The following is a 16,337-nucleotide window of genomic DNA, read 5'->3' on the forward strand; positions in this document are numbered from 1 at the left end:
TCATTTGCTCCAATGTAATTAAAACAAGATATCATAATGTATGTAAGTATGTATATGTGCAGGCACACTCTCTCCTGGCAGGGCGGCGGGGGAAGGCACAGGATGCTGCCAGGCTGCTCCCAGCAAAGACTGGACCATCTCCACTGGGGTGGGGGCTTCTGCCCCCTTTAAAGAGGGGTTGAGCAGGGACACCACGCCCCCAGCACCCTCCAGCCAATCAGGCTGCGGCAAGCACCTTTGACATCACCACCTCTGGTATAAAAGGCGAAGGGGCCGAGCTCTGCTGCGGGTGGGTGGTCGTTGCTGGTTGCTCGTGTTCATGCTGCTGGTGCGTGGCGGTTGTTCACATCCATGATCCTGGTGGGTGGCGGTTGCTCATGTCCATGATCCCGGTGCGTGGCCGTTGCTCATGTCCATGATCCTGGTGCTTGGCAGTTGCTCATGTCCATGATCCCGGTGCGTGGTGGTTGCTCACGTCCATGATCCTGGTGCTTGGCAGTTGCTCACATCCATGATCCCAGTGCGTGGCGTTGCTCACGTCCATGATCCTGGTGCTTGGCAGTTGCTCACATCCATGATCCCAGTGCATGGCCGTTGCTCACGTCCATGATCCTGAAGCATGGTGGTTGCTCATGTCCATGATCCTGGTGCGTGGCGGTTGCTCACGTCCATGATCCTGGTACGTGGTAGTTGCTCACGTCCATGATCCCGGTGCGTGGCGGTTGCTCACGTCCGTGATCCTGGTGGGTGGCGGTTGCTCATGTCCGTGATCCCGGCGCGTGGCGGTTGCTCATGTCCATGATCCCGGTGCGTGGCAGTTGCTCACATCCATGATCCCAGCGTGTGGTGGCTGGTGCCCGTATGTGGGGCTGGTGTGTGGTGTCCTTGCTGGAAGCAAAGGGGAAGGCTCTGGAAGGGAGGCAGCGTGCCAAGGGAGGCCCAGGCCATAGTCATGGTAGGAAGAGAAAGGCAGAGGAAGGGCTGCCCCAATGCAAGAGTTGAAGCAGGGAATGTGGGTATCCAGCATCAGGATAGCTTTCATCAAAGTGCATCTGATGGGACGCTTCCTCCACACCTCCTGTGGGGGCAGCTGAGGAAAAGGGCCTTTTTTCCACAAGATGAAATAAACTCTTCTTCCTTCACCTGGAATAGTTCTGATTTGTGGTGGACTAGGTAAAAAAATAAGTAATCCTTCCACTTTTAATTCAGTTAAATGCAACTCAAGTGAAATAGATGGGGATCCCCTTACCCCTTAAGTCTCCTTGCATTTACTAAAAATGAGGAGGGAGGAGAGAAAGGAAACAGAAAGAACAGGCTCTTAAATTTGAGGGAAAGGAAATTAAATCAAATCAAGATAAAAATTCTAATTTTGAGTCATTTTGTTGACAAATAAATACAAGAGACCTTGATGAATAATGCTTATATAAATTTAAGAGACTTTTTAAGAAGTTAATGATCATTAATTTGACTTGGCATACAGACAAAGCTCAATGAAATTGAGTCCTATAAAGAGAAAAAGAGGCAATTACCAGCAAAGGTGTGTGCCATTTTGTTTCAGTAGCATTACTACACTTGAAAATTAAGATATGCGTACATACAGCTGGAAGTTAATATGTGTATAAATATACGTTTATGCATACATGTTTGTGAGTGCATATATGTTGCTATACATCAGCCCTCCCCGTACCACATTCCTGTTCTCCCCAAGGCCACTGCCGTGCTGCAGCCTGGCTTTAACCTCCCCCGGATCAACTCTCTGGGTCTCTTTCCCCGCAGCTTGCAGCAGTAGATCATCCAAACACCATCTCAGGTGTGAGATGCTTTCACCCCTGCGTTAACCACAACACAGTTCTTTTTCCAGTTAGTCCTGAAATGTCTTTTCCCCTGGCGCTGCCCAGTTGGTGTTGGCAGTACCGATGGGGGTGGCACCAACCCTACAGCCGTGATGGCCCGATGCGATGTCTGACGGAGGCGTGTGGAGTTTCAGCTCATGCCACAAGAGGTCTCACGGATTTCATTGGGACCATCAGAGGAATAAAATCCTGCTTAATGCGAGCAGGGGTAACGCTCATGGGACCTCTCCGAGGCAGGTGGAGCGCAGTTGTGTCTGGGCTCTTACTTTCCTTGGGAACAGCCCTAAATCTTCAGCCTGACAGCCCCTGAGCCGCTCTCCAAAGCTACTTTATGCCTGGTGAGACAGCTGCACGTGAAAAGCAAATGGCCCTCATCGTTCCCGGCAAATCACTCAGAAGACATTTTTATGGGATGCTTTGGGAGCCCGTGGGTGCAGAAAGCCCACGGCCATGGGGCGCAACCCTGCCTGGGGCTGAGCTGCTGCTTTTATCGGGTTGTGCCCATCCCAGTGCAGGGCAACCTGCTTTGATCCTTGCCTACAACCTGCAGGAGACTTTGTCGGAGCCACAGCTCAGTGTGGGTAAACCGTGGCCCCAGCACCGCATCCTGCCCAGGTCCCCCCACTGGGGCTGCCCCCAGCCTCCCAGCACCCGCGCGGGGACTGTGGCTGCATAGATCTCAGCTCGGCGCTTTGAAGTCACCAAGGAAGAGAGTTGCTGTTTTTGTTTGCGGCGTGGCTTATCGCCACGATGCCTCCTGCCTGTCTCTCGCCGCATGGCTCCGGCCTGCCGTCCGTTCAGCCCCACTGCCGAGGACCGCCGGGCTGCCAGCGCTGGCTGATAAGGATGATGGATGGGGAGGACGCTGGCTCCACCACGGCCCGGCTGCTTTCTGGGAGCCAGAGCCAGCCCAGCGCTCCCTGAGCCCGGAGGAATGCGTGTTTGAGAGATGGAGAGCCGGCACGGGATGCAAGCGGCTCCCTACCCAACTGAACCCTCCACCAGCCCCAACAGCGGGTGTTGGTATCACATGTGGGTACCCCCACATCAGCCGGGGTCCTTTCCGTATCTCCTTGCCCACAGAGCAGGGTAGGCAGTGCAGACCCAAATCCACAGCGTGGCAGGGGGCGGGAGGGGGGGAGATGTCCCCCACCCTGCTCTATCACCTCCAGGGTGTCTCTGCAGCCCACCCTGGTCCCCTCCGTGGGATGAGGGCAGTGGGTGGCTTTGACAGGTGATGGGGGGTGGCACCGCACCTACTAGCAGCAGCCTGATGGCATGGGAAGACCTGCAAGCGGACTGTCCTCACTTGTCATGCCAGGGAGGTGGTTTCATTTAAATTTGGCTTCCTGGGGCTGAAGCGGGGCTGAACAGGTTCTGCACATGCTGGTCCCTGAGGTAGGGTGTAGTGGCTCCAGCATCGAGAGGTCCCTACCCTGGGTTTAGGGCATCCCAGCCGGGAAATGATGCTGTGTCACACCCTTTCATATCTGGGTCTCCCCAGCCTTCGGGGAAGCTCTTTGCAGTGATTTTCAGAGCTGAGCCGCTGCTAATATACCTGGAGCAACTCCCTCCGTGGGTCGGCTCTTGTTCCTGACTCAAAGCAAGCCACGGGAAACATTTACATGCAGCCACTGCAAGGACCACGTTGTAGTTTCTTCACAATGCCATTCTTGCTTCTCTCTCTTACTATGATTTTTCTTTGCCTCCATTTGACTCAAACCTCCCTCCCTTTTATATTTCTTTCCCATTCCCTTTCCCCCAGCCTGCGCCATGGAGGACTAAATGCCTCTGCTCCCAGGTTTGAGCTGCAGAAAGCAGCCAGCCCAAATCCCCTTCCCCTGGCAGGAGTCTGGATTCAGTCCCCTCTAACGGGCAGGATAACGAAGAGCCCAGAGCACGGAGATTACCACTAGCCCATTCCCCAAAGCATCGCTCACTGAGTCATGCCAAATGCAAACCTGGGATAAAACACACTAATTGCAGTGTCTCGGTCAGACAATGGAAAAATCGGATGCCTTTCCACGCCAGCCTCATTACGAGGGTTTCTTAAATGGAGGTTGTGCTTGTAATTAAATAGCCATATCTTGGCTCCCCAAGACAGGAGGAAAAGGCAATTTGAAAATGTATTAAAACAGGGAGTTTGGCAATTCTCCTGGATTTAGAACAATTCATGGATTTAAACCATTCCATTTCAAATATGTGTGCTTGCTTTCAATGGAATTAAATAAAGATGTGCAAGATGGAGGGAAGGCGGCGCTTTCCTGGATGCTTTTCCCTCGCCAGCTATCAAAGGAAGGGGTAATACTGGGGTCTAAGAACTTATTTGGTAGCAGCGTGTTTTCTGGGCTGCTCTGTGCGGCTGACGCTGTGGCTGACTCAGCTGATGAGTATAGGAAAGCAAGAAGTCCTATTAAAGCCAAATTTTCCAAAGTTTTTCAGCCTAGCTTCTGGTTTTATGCTTACCTCCTGCACTCCCTACCATGTTCTGCCATCAGTGGGACCGGCTCCCCGAGCACGAACCGTGACTGTCTGGGGATGGACAGGCTCCTCTTCTCCAGCTGCTTTTTCTGCAGGGATGCCACATTAAAAATAATAGTCTAAAGGCTGATAACAAAGGACGACTCAGGCACCGTGCCTTTATGCACACTCTTTGATTTGGCATGAAACATTGGTAATATCATCATTATACAAGTTTCCACATCTACATGGAGAAATGCATCAGATATTTGAGAACCACATGAAAACCTAACACCTCTTTTACTCCAAGAAAAAAAAAAACCCACCCTTAATTTCTCTTTAGACAGCAGCTCTCATGCTGGAAAGGTTTATCTCGGCGATAGCAAAGCTCCTCACTTGGCTGTGGGTAGCTGCTGGGGAGGAAGGGTCCAGCAGCACCCCAAAAAGATGTCCCCTCTTTTAGGTAGCTCCAGGAGAGAGCAACCTCTTCGCAGAGAGCATTTGCACACCTTTGCCTGCTTGTGCATTTATTATTCACTTATTTTAAGGCCAAGAAACAGAAAAATCCTCTCCCTGCTCCCTCTGGCCCCTCTGGCACCATGTGTGCATGTGCGTGTCAGTGGGCAGCTGAGAGGTGAACGGGAGATGAACTATGAGATGACTTACTCGGGTAGCAGGGAGAATGGAGGAGTAGTTTGAATTCAGCCCAAATCCTGAGCTCTGTGGGCTTGACATAAGCATTTAAGCCTTTGGTTGGGATCTGGTGATAGAAGAGGGCTGGAAAGCACATTTCTTTTGTGGTTAAAGGTCCTTTTGTCGGTCCATAAATCCAGAGGGAGGTCTGTTTATTCTGTTTACTGCAGTTACCTAACCTGTGAGCCTCCGTGTAAATCATGGCAAGCCATGATTTAGAGGGGAGCCGGTCTCCCTGTGGCGTGTGCACCGTGTCCCTGCCCAGACCCCCACGCAGGCAGCGCGCTCCTCCAGAAGCCAGGAGATAAGAGCAATAAAAGCTGCAGCTCTCTCTCCAGCACCACTACCGCTTCATTTTTTTTTTGGCACGATCACGCATTGCTGCTAACTGATGGAAAGAGGAACCCAAGCCCCAATTTTTTTTTTTCTTTCCTTATTTTTAGGAAGCAGCAGGCATTTCCCAGGGCTCCCTGGCTGCAATGTCCCATTTCCACCCCATCATTCCCAGGGATGTCCGAGTGCCGCTATCTGATGGGGCTTGGCCAGACGAGGAGGTGACCAGGCTGATAACCCCCCCGTGGGTGCCCGGCGCGGGCAGCTGCTAACCCAGCCTTCCTCACCTGAGAGGTGCTGACTCCCCGGAGCTGAAATCGGCTGCCAGATAAGGGAGTGACTCCCAGATAATGGCGCCAGCTGCTCCATATGAGCTTCCCAGCCCCCCGGGGAAAATCGCCTGTGTTATCTGTCTGTACGGCATGGAGAGCAAGAGGAAGAGGAGGGTTTGGGCAACTGAAGGGGAAAACAAAATCACCTTTGAAACCCCGTCCCTGGCATGCCAGGCTTGGACATTCAGGTTTGGCGGTGGAGGAGGGATGATGCAAAGCTGGAGGACTGCAGCCAGGGAGCCAGCTCACCCTGCGGGGAGTGCATCCCCAGCCTGGGGGGGGGTGTCCCCGCTCCCCACAGCCCAGGGTCCATCCTCCAGTGTCCCTTCAGCCCTTCCTCCACCTCCTCCCGCCTGCCTCCATTAAGCAGCCACAGGATTCCCTTGGCCTTCTCCGTTAGGATGTTGCTGCCAGTTTTGATGCTAACCATTGCGCTCCCCCGAGCCCCCCCGTTTCCAGGCTGGAGTGGCACGGGGGGGGGATCAGCCCAGGTCCTCGCTGTTTAGTCTACCGATCAGACTGGTGACAAGGAGTCTAGCAGCTGGCAGAAAGCACTTTTATGATTGCTCAGATGCCGGTTTCAAGCTGTTTGCCCTGTGGATCTTAAAATCCTAGAACGGGGAGAAGGGGAGGATGATGGGCAAGGGGATGGGTGAAAAATGTTATATCCCTGGCATTGAAGTCTGGGCAGCTGGAGAGGGCTCTCTGCTGACTTCGAATGCGGAAGGATTTGGGATGTTGGTCACTGGGAAAGGTAAAGTGAAGGGGCAGCTGGGCAAAGCACAGCATCCTCCAGGCAGGCCAGGTTGGCTCACTCCACCTTGAGGTTGGAGCATCCTTGGCTGAAAAGCTGGACAGGCAGCGCGTGGCTCTGGGCATGAAAATGTGCATACAGATGTGTGTGTGCATTTGATGGCCCCTCACAGGGAGGGTGAGGGTCTGAGGACCCCCCCAGCCTGGAGCCCATAGGCAGCTTGGTCCCTCCAGTCCCAGCCACGATGCAGCGTGATGTCCTGCCTCGACTTCAAGGCTTGAAAGGTTGAGGAGCCCATGCCCCATGTCCAGCAACAGATGAACCTCGTTTACTGGAAACCAGAGCTGCATTTCTGAGCAAAACAGATGGCAGAATGTTTTTCTGCATGCAGCATCACTGAGAGGCACACCGGGGCCGGCACGTGCCGAAGGTGGAGCCCAGATGGCCAAACCTCACTCGAAGCCTGCGAGTTGTCTGGCTGGCTTCACGTGTGCACTTGAGTGCGCAGGCAAAGCAAGCGACCTAGGGTGGTCTTCAGGGCATTGGGGTTCCTCCTTTGAACACCGATTAAGGTGAGCCCCGCCGGGCTCAGGGCTGCTAGCTCAGGGCGGGATGTAGACGCTCGGAGGAGCCGGCGCAGCGGCAGGGATGACGAAGTGGATGGTCCGACCTGGCCAAAGAGGTGGGGGTTGTTTTCTCTAGAAAGCCGGAGACGTAGGGGGACATGATAAGAGCCTTCCAAGACCTCCAAGACAACAGTGATCAATTGGTCTCAGGGTCTGCTGGACTTGGGCCAAGATGTAATCAACTTAATTTGCAACGAGAAAGCTCAAAGACAAATTATTAAGACAAATGATTCAGGCACTGTAGAAGTCAAGCTTGGGCCAGGTTACATGAAAGGTATTTTAAAACCAAGCTGGACAAGGCTGTGTGGGGAGCAGGCAGGTACAGACATGGGGCTTGGAAGGACTTTAATCCCCTGAGCTCAGTGACCAGGCAGGGGACACATAGCGGTGCCATGTGCCAGGAACATCCCTGTCCCACATCCCTGGCTGTCCCCATTCCAGCAGCTCCATGTGTCTCCAAATTGGCTGGACAGGCTTGACCCAAACCATCCATCCCTCTGTCACAGCACAGCCTGGACCATTCAATGTTCCCTCGGCAGCTCCTGCCCTGCAGTGGGACAGGGACTGGCAGGACCTCCCCAAGCTCTCCCACACCCCGTGGCACCCCTCCGGAGGTGGCATTTCTAAGCCCGAGAGAGGGAAGCTCGGAGGCTTTTAGACACTTACAAGCTATTTTACAGGAATTTTCTAAGCCTTGTTTTGGGCTGGTGCCTTTTGGCATTTTAAAGAGCAAAATTACGAGGGGGCTGAGGCTTATTAAAATCCAAAACTCGACCACTCCTGCAAAAACAACCCTGCTTGTTCCAGGCTGGCTTTTACGGCTCTTATATGTGTGTGATAAAAACTGGCTGGGGCTAGCGGCAGAGCGGTGTGGCTATTGCCATATCCCAAACCGCATGTTCACGGGTGTGTTAGTGATTTGCTGAAGCGCTCCGACTTTGGAATGATTTCATTCAGAGAGGGTGGGGAGCAGTGCTCATTTGGGGTTTCAATGGCTCTTTTCACGTGAAGTTAGATCTCTGATTAAATAAGCAGAATTAATCAAGATTAGTAAAAAGAAAAGCACTTTCCTCCCTTTTTGGAGGGTGGCTCTGAGGCTGCAAGGAGCATGCATGCTCCATAACCACCAGCTGCTGCAAGAAAACTCCCAAATCCTGTATCTCCCCAAGCCTACACTCCTGCCCGCATCCTTTTGGTCGGTGCCTGCTGTCTGCTGGTGACTAAGGAGGTTTATCTACAGGGCTTTGCAATCAAAGGGCTGCGATAGGCAGGGTAGGATTAACCCCAGAAGGGGAGGAAAATCCCTCGCCGGCCTCCTGCCCCATACATCAAACGCAGCGGTCCCGCAGCTAATCTGCAGCGTAGTCCAGCAGTTAATCACGGAGGAGCCCGACTCTTTGAGACGGAGGAGACCTGAGATCTGGCTCCTCCAGTCGCTGGCCAGGCTGGCACGGGACCCTCCATGTACCCCCCCGGCCTGTCCCGGCCTCGTAGCTCCCATTGATGCCCATCACCCTCCTCTGGGCTGCTCTCCAGAGCTCTCCCACACCAGACCCCGTTGGGGCTGGATGTCCATTTGGCATCGCTGTTTATGCAAAAGGAGCCTGACGGGACGTTTCGTCCCATGGCCATGGGACAGGTCAGGGATGGGAGGTTGGGATCGGGGTGTCGGACGTGGCCACTCTGGTTGCAGAGCCTCCCAACCTGCCCGGCCGTGGGCAGCTCCAGCCCCTCGGCTGCCCACCGAGCCCTCCTGCAGTCCTGGCCGGGCCTTGGCCCCACCAATTTGGGGATCAGGTGCAGGATGGCCAGGGGACCAGGCGGGTCGTTAGCTCCATCTGTTGACAGGCAAATGGAGCAGCCAGCATCAGCAGTGGGCTGGGAGAGCTGCTCTCTGCACTGCTGGGGTGCTGTGCTGTGCTGTGCTGTGCAATGCAGTGCAAGACAGTGCGGTGCTGGGATGCGGTGCTGGGATGCGTTGCAGGGATGCAGTGCAGGGGTGCAGTGCAATGCAATGCAATGCAGGGCAGCACAATGCGGTGCAGGGCAGCGCAATGCAACGCAACGCAGGGCAGGGCACTGCAGGGGTGCAGTGCAAGGCAGTGCAGTGCTGTGCAGGGGTGCAGTACTCCCTGGGACCAGAGTGCCTCCCTGGGGATGCAGCAGTCTTTAGGAGCAAACTGAAGCAGAAGCCATGGTGGTGAAGGCCACGGCAGGGAGACCCGGCTTCCTGCAGGAGGTGTCAGGGACGGTGGTGAGACCAGGGCCCTACGGAGCTCGGAGGGGATGGGCTTTGGGGACAGCCCTGTCACACACCCCTTTACTCCCCAGACGGAGGTGGGAGCTTGGAGGGGGATTGGGAGGGAGATTGCTACATCCCCTTACCCTGCAATCAAGGTGGCTTGTGAGGCTACCCTAGGACCCGGCCTTCGGCCTCCTCTGCCTCACTTCATGGCCCTGTACGTGGCTTCCTCCCATATGGTTTCCATCCCATGGGCTAATGCTTATTGCTGACGATCCTTTTGAAGCTTTTCCCAATTACCATAAGAGGCAGCAGCCTGCAGCACAAACCCCACAATCCAGCATGTTTATGAACTTGCTACCTGTATGGTTCCCCCCTTCCTTTTGGACCAACCTGCATGTCCTGCACCCCAGCCCAGCCCTTTCCCTCCAGTGCCGAGTAGTGGATCATACCTGGTGCAGGCTGATGGCAAAGCGATGGGCTGGGGACAGCCCTTCCCTGGGCAACGCCACCACCCGCAAATGGCACCGTGCCACACAGATCCCCCAAGAAGATTTATCCCCACCAGGACTTCAGAGGAGAGTGATGGTGGCCCTGGGAGCTGGATGGATGCGTCAAGGAGAGTGTGCACAGCTGACGCTTTGGTGCATTGCTGAACACAACAACCAAGAGCGGCTATAACATCTGTCTGGCAGGTGAGTGGTCCCTGACTAAGCAGAGTAGTTTGATATTTGGAGAAAAGCTCAAGGGAGTTTTTATGGGGAAAGATCCTGGTTTTGCAGCTGTGAGGATTTCCTTAGGGGAGAAGATGGCCATCCCTGCCCTGTCCACAAGCCATCCCATGGGAGGCAGCCAGGCATGGATCCTCCAGGCTGAGCTCTTGTTATCCACAGCCACCTCCAGTTTAGAAGAAAACACCCCCGGGACCTGCATGGCAGCCAGGAGGGGAGTAACCAAACAAGCATCAGGGAGTAGTGCTGCCACTCTGCCAGCTGCCAGCTGGGCGTGTTTTCAAGCAGCTGCTCGGTGACAGCCAAACCTCTGGAGACCCGGCAAATCCCCCCGTCTCCCTTGGTCCATCATCCTGGCAGCTCAGCCTCGCTGGTCATGGAAAGGACTAGTGCTGGAGCGAGAGCGCTGTGTCGGGTAGGATGCGAACGGCTCCCAGGGCACAGGCAACGCTGGCAGGCTGGCAGCAAGCGCATCCTGCATGTATATCCCTGCTCAGCGCATGGTGGGAAGGCAGGACCCCCAGGGAGGGCTCTGCTTCGTCATCAGCGGTGCCTGCCGAGTGGCACAGGGTAGTGCCAGACCCATAAGTGATGGGAGCTGAAGGCCAAGCGGGTAAGCCCAGCCTGTCTGCAGCTCCGTCTTGTCTCCGTGCTCATCCGCAGTTGGAAAAACTCAAAGGAGCGATGCGGGATGCACGTGTGGCCTGTGCTGCAGGGAATTCCCGACCACGAGTGACCGTCATCTGGCCAGCAGCATCCCTGGGCAGGAGGTGACCCCGGACCCACCGCGGGGCCCAGCCAGGGGGGCTGGATTGGGCCAAGCCCCGAGTGGAGCCACTGGCCACAGTCCACATGTGCCACCCCCTGGACACTCGGCGTAAACGACTGGAAACCACCGGATCCCCCAGCAGAAACGTCCAGGTCTGGCTGCTGGTGGTGGGAAAGGCAGATGTTTGGCCTCACCTCCCAGCACAGTGGGACCCAAAGGGGCACTGGGGCTCAGAGAGGGACCCCTGGATGAGGGGTGCCTTAATCATGCTCAACCACAGCTCTGCCAGCCCTTGGCACATCCTCCCAGCCAGGCTCTCACTGTTTTGGGGAGGGTTTAGTTCTCCTGTCTCTGAGGAGCACAGGGCACTGCAGGGAGCAGTGGGGTTTAGGAACTGTGCCATTAAATTTTCTCCAAATTTGCAAAGAGCACAAAACCTCTGAGCTTTTTGACCATCGAGTTTCTGCCAGCTCACCCCTCTGGGAGGTAGCGGGGGTTGGTGGCAGCTGTGGTGTCTGTGGAGCTGAGATTTGGGGAAATGGGGGGAAAGAATCGGCTCTCACTGGCCCCAAGAGTAGAGGGGACAGAAACAAAAAATTGCCTCTTTTGGGAACCCATGGAAAATGGGATTTTATATACATTTCTTGCACATATAGATATTTGCATCTGTACGTACACAAAGACTATTACTCTTGCAGAAGCGTCACTGTTTCACCTGGCACCGGTACTGTGGGATGACAGCTCCGGGAGCTGAGATGCTATCTCGGGGACTAGCTGGCAGTCCCAGCCAGAGCCAGGGCGTACCAACCCGTACTGCGCTGAGGACACCTTGCAAATGTCCCGATGTGTTCCTGAGATTTATTTCTGGGCCAAAGCCAGGCAGGAGGAGGCTTTCTGCAGGCAGCTGCTGCCAGCAGAGCTTTCCCCACCCCGGGCTAGCTGCTTTTCAAGCAAACCCTTTGCCCCCCGCAGGTCAAACACCTCCCTTTTGAAAGGGGGAAAGGGCCGGTTTTAATGTTTGTTGGATGAAAGGGACGTCCCCCAGCTGAGAAAACCGGTAGTCTGGCTTTCCCTCGGAGCGGGCCGGTGCTCGGTCCCGCCGGCCCCGGCTGGCCGGGCGGCAGATGGCAGCAAAGCCGGGCTCGGGCTTCGGCTCCGCTCCCGGGGCTCTCCCGCTCCCGGGCCTCGCCTGGAAGAAGCCAGCAGCAAGCATTTCCATCTAAACTGATATTTCTTGCCAGGCGAGGGACTTTTTCCCCGGTTCTGCCATGCCCTGGTTGCTTTCCCAGCAGGAAAGGGGAAGAACGCTGGCAAATTCAAGCTGGCTCTGCGCTGCTCCTCGTCCGCAGCCGTCCCAAACCAGCCACCGTGACCTCGCCAGGGCTCCGCAGGGCATGGTGACAGTCCAAACTTCTCTCTCCCTGCCCCATCCTGGGGTCTCATCCTTCCTGGGAAGGATAAGCAATTCCCACTGCATCGAGTGGCGGTTTCTGATCCCTCTCAAGAGAGAGCCCTGGGGGCCAGGGAAAAGCAGAAAGGCCTCCCCCTGCAAACTCTCTAGGAAAAAAAAAAAGGCAAAGTGCAAGGCTGTGAGAGCCGTAAACAGGTTTTCAGTAGGTTTTCCATGGCACCTGCCCGATGGCTGGGAGCACAGCCAGAGCCCACAGGGGTGCACAGCTGGCCAAGGCAGCCGAAGCTCTCCCTTGGCAGCCAGTACCAGGGCAATGCCAGGAGGGGCCGAGGACACCCCCCTTCTCAGGATGCTCTAGGGTGCCTGTTTACAGGGGTGGGTGATTTTTTTGAGTCACAGGTTGGGGCTGGCAAGCACCCAGCACTGCACCACCAGCCAGGCAGAGGCCTGGGACCATGCCACCCTGAAAGAAACAGTGGGGGAAAAAACTGTAACCCCTGGCAGGGAGCTGGGAGCATCTTCTCCAGCCCGCTGGGCTTCTCTAACACCCCATTTGGTTAAAAACATTTAAAAAATAGGGAGAAAGCAACATCTGCTTTGAGAGTGCAGAGCCCTTGCTGGTGGAGCAGCTCCTGCCAGGAGGGTGGGCACAGGGACGGGGTCGAGTTGTCCCCAGAGGCATGGTGGGGGCTGCAAAGCTGGGGCCAGGCCCTGCTTCGGTGCTGTGTAATTTTAGGAAGCCCAAGCCTGGCCACAGGGGCACACGAAGGCTGCTGCGAGCAAGTAGCGAGTCTCCGACTCTGCAAGTGCCTCCAAGTGGGAGGGGAGGTGGTTGGGACCAGCTGGGGATGCTGGTGGTGGAGGATCTGCACCCCCCAGTGCTGAGCCACCCCAAAATACCTCTCTTTTACTCCCTGGCTCTCTTCTCCCTGGAAGCAGGGATGGGGGGATGTCTCCTATGGGGGCCCGGGGGCAAGGGAGGGAGCACCAGCACTGGCATTGCCAGTTCCCCAAGGACGAACCATATGGGGAAGCCCACCACAGCTGCACGACTTCTTGGGCTGCACCAGCACCTGCCACGGTGGGAAACTCTCCCTGTCAGAGGCAGCCCCCTCTCTCCCTTGCCAGCTCTGCCTCCTGGGGTGCCGAGTTATCTCCGGCGTTGGGATCCTGGGTGCCTGTGTCACCCCACCCAGCCTGGCTCGCCAGAGATGCAGTTAAGAGCTGGGGCTGCCTTCTCCTGATTACACACGTGGGTGCTGAAGCTTTTATCGTGGGCAAAGCCCTGCTGCCTCACTCAGTCCCTTTGGCCGCTCCTGAGAGCCTTGTACTCAGAGCCCGGCTGCGCTATCTCCTCTCTTCATGTGAACCACACGACTTGCAACCTGCCTATCTGAGAAGCAATGCCGAGCCGGATGGGGTCCCTGGCCTCTGCCCAAGGGAAAGTGCCATTTGCCACTACCTGGGGAACTGGTTCTTCCAGGGAAGGATAGATCCTGATTGCTTTCGTGCTAGTGTTGCGGCCCCCTGAACACCAGCAGCTGCTCCTGGGACAGGTCCAGCCCTGGAGCCAGCTCCAAGCCCTGTCCTGTCCCTGGGAGTGGGATGAAGGGGCAGGATTGCCCTCCAGCAGCAAGGAGACCTTCAAGATGGGATGAAAAGGGTTATTCTGTGTCTTAGAAAATGTTTAAATGTGAGCATTCGACCTCATTGCAATTTCCCCGGGGGTTTTCCTGGTGTTTGGGCTGTCACACAACCAAGTAGGTCACTAGAGGGGTTGCATGGAGAACAGCTTCACTAGGCAAAGCATCCAAAACAGCAGCGCTTGGGGGAGCTCCATGGGACCACCTTCCACTGCCCTGTGAAAGGATGGTGCCATCTCAAATAGCCCCCAAAGATCAGTTGGGGCCCCTTCATCAGTCACAGGATCCCCTGCTTGGAAAGGGGACAACATGGAAGTGTTTGGTCCCCCAGGGAGCATGGGGAGGGACAGACAGGCTGGAGGGCCCTGGGAGGAGGTATCTGTGTTTGAAGATCAAGCAGATGACATGCCCGGGTGCCCCACAGTTAGCATGAGCACCAGCAGCTCGATGCTCCGGCCTCCGCCAGTATTACTGGCAATTGCAATGTGCTGTCACCACATGCAGAAAGGCAAGAAGTGTTCACTAAAGTAAATTATTAAATTAACAGCTAAGGCAGTACAGCTGCAGCAATGACCAGAGCTGGCACAGGAATTCCAGCGCTGCACGGAGCAGGATGGCTCGTGCCTGCCGAAGGGAGTGTGTCGGGCAAAACTGCCTCTGGACCCACTGGGAAAAGGAACGGGGGGAGCTGGTGATCTGGTAGGTGCAGGAGGGGAGGGCTGTGTGCGCAGGGACTGACGCTGCCCCAGGGTTTCCCCTCTCTGGTGGCCCTGTCCCACCAGGCAGCAAAGTCAAAAGCAGCCTCTAACGTGGCTTTTGTCCTTCTCTCATGTTGTACCGGGGAGGTCTCGTGCCCCACCAGCGTTAACCGTCCCCGGCTGCTCTGCAGGCTCCAGCTGCCATCCCGCTCCAGGCTCCGGGCCACCATCACATGCTCCTCCCTGCTCAGATAAACTGTGGAGATGTTTTGGTTTGGCACGAGCCTTGGGTTTGCATCTTTAGGAGAGGAATTACAAAATAATAAGATAAGGCTGTAGATTGGAAACAAGCACAAAAAACTCTGTTTCAAGTGTAAAGAGGTCTCTCCTGCCTGGCAGACTTGTGGAGTGATCTTGGTTTAGGACATAAATTGCTGCCAAGGATTTCTGGAGAGCTGGAAAGCCCTCACTGCCGCCTTGGGGCGGTCCTGTGCTGACCTTGTGCTGGCTCTACTGAAACAGAAACAAGATTTTGCTGTGGAAGCAGGAGCTTAGAAGCAACTTGCAGGGGTGGAGAGGGGCAATATGTACTTTTCCCCCTGTTTTTTTTTATGAGGATGGAGAGGACCTAAAAGGTGTCTCTCTTTGAAGAGGATGAGCTCCTGTCTGGCTTTGTTGTTCCCACTCTGAGGTCCTGGCCCTGCTTGCTGTTGGATGAAAACATGTTTAGGAACAAACAAGGTTAGCTGAGAAGCACAAAAATCAAACAGACTGAAACACAGGTGAGAAATCCTGGCTACGACTGCACACAGCTTCATGTTGCATTTATTTTGCTCATGATTTAACTTCAGAGTATAACAACCAGCCTGGCAGGAGGTCAGACTCCCTTACAGGTCAGCACCGTCCCTCTTGCCAGATGAGAGAAGTCTCTCGTATCACCGCAGAATCAGGTGGCCAAAATATAACAAAATCCACCTGCAAATTCTGTATTTCTGGCCTGAGATCCCTTTCACCCAGCACGGCTGGAGCTGGTCAGTAGTTGTCACTACTGCAACAACCTTCATCAACTAACATCATCGGGACTCCTTCATTTGCTTGATATAATTGATATTGCTTGATATAATTGTAAAAGTGAATGCATCAATGCAGAACATAGCCACTGCATCCCCAGCTTTGCAATTAAACTTCCCATCCCACATTAATTTCCACTGACAGCGCTGGAGGCAGAGGATGTCTCGGGTCCCTGGGCTGGGTCTCTTTTTCCCTCGTGCTCACTTGGCTGTCAAGAACCTCAGGAGCTTGTTGGGAAGTACAGGGGCAGAAGAGGCAAGGCCAAGAATAAAGTCATAAAATACAGTCTCCTGCAGCCTGGACTCCTGGTCCACTGGCTCTCTGTGGGCAGTGGATTCAGGATCCTCTGGGATGCTTTACAGGAACATGCCCGTGAGCATCCCGCAGTCTTCTTGCTTGCCTCCTGGAGCTGGGAAAGCAGACATGCTATATTCTGGGGTTAATTAGAGATACTCTGGTTGATGCCTTTGCAGCCGCTGATCTCGATGAGCCTTTCTGACAGCAACAGCTTCGGGCTGACTTTTTAAAACCACTGATGGAGCAATTCCTTTCCATTGCTCCCGTCTCCAGAACCAGGTGAGGCTCTCCAGCCCTCCCAAGGGCCGCTACAGAGCCAGGGAGCTCCCTACAACCTTCCAGGCACTACAGCATTATCTGACATCCCCCGTCGGGTCTCTGCAGGGAGGGGAGTGGTGGGACGAGAGGGTTCCCCTTGCCCAGG

The sequence above is a fragment of the Harpia harpyja genome, chromosome 20 (genome assembly GCF_026419915.1).
Source record: "Harpia harpyja isolate bHarHar1 chromosome 20, bHarHar1 primary haplotype, whole genome shotgun sequence".
NCBI lineage: Eukaryota > Metazoa > Chordata > Aves > Accipitriformes > Accipitridae > Harpia > Harpia harpyja.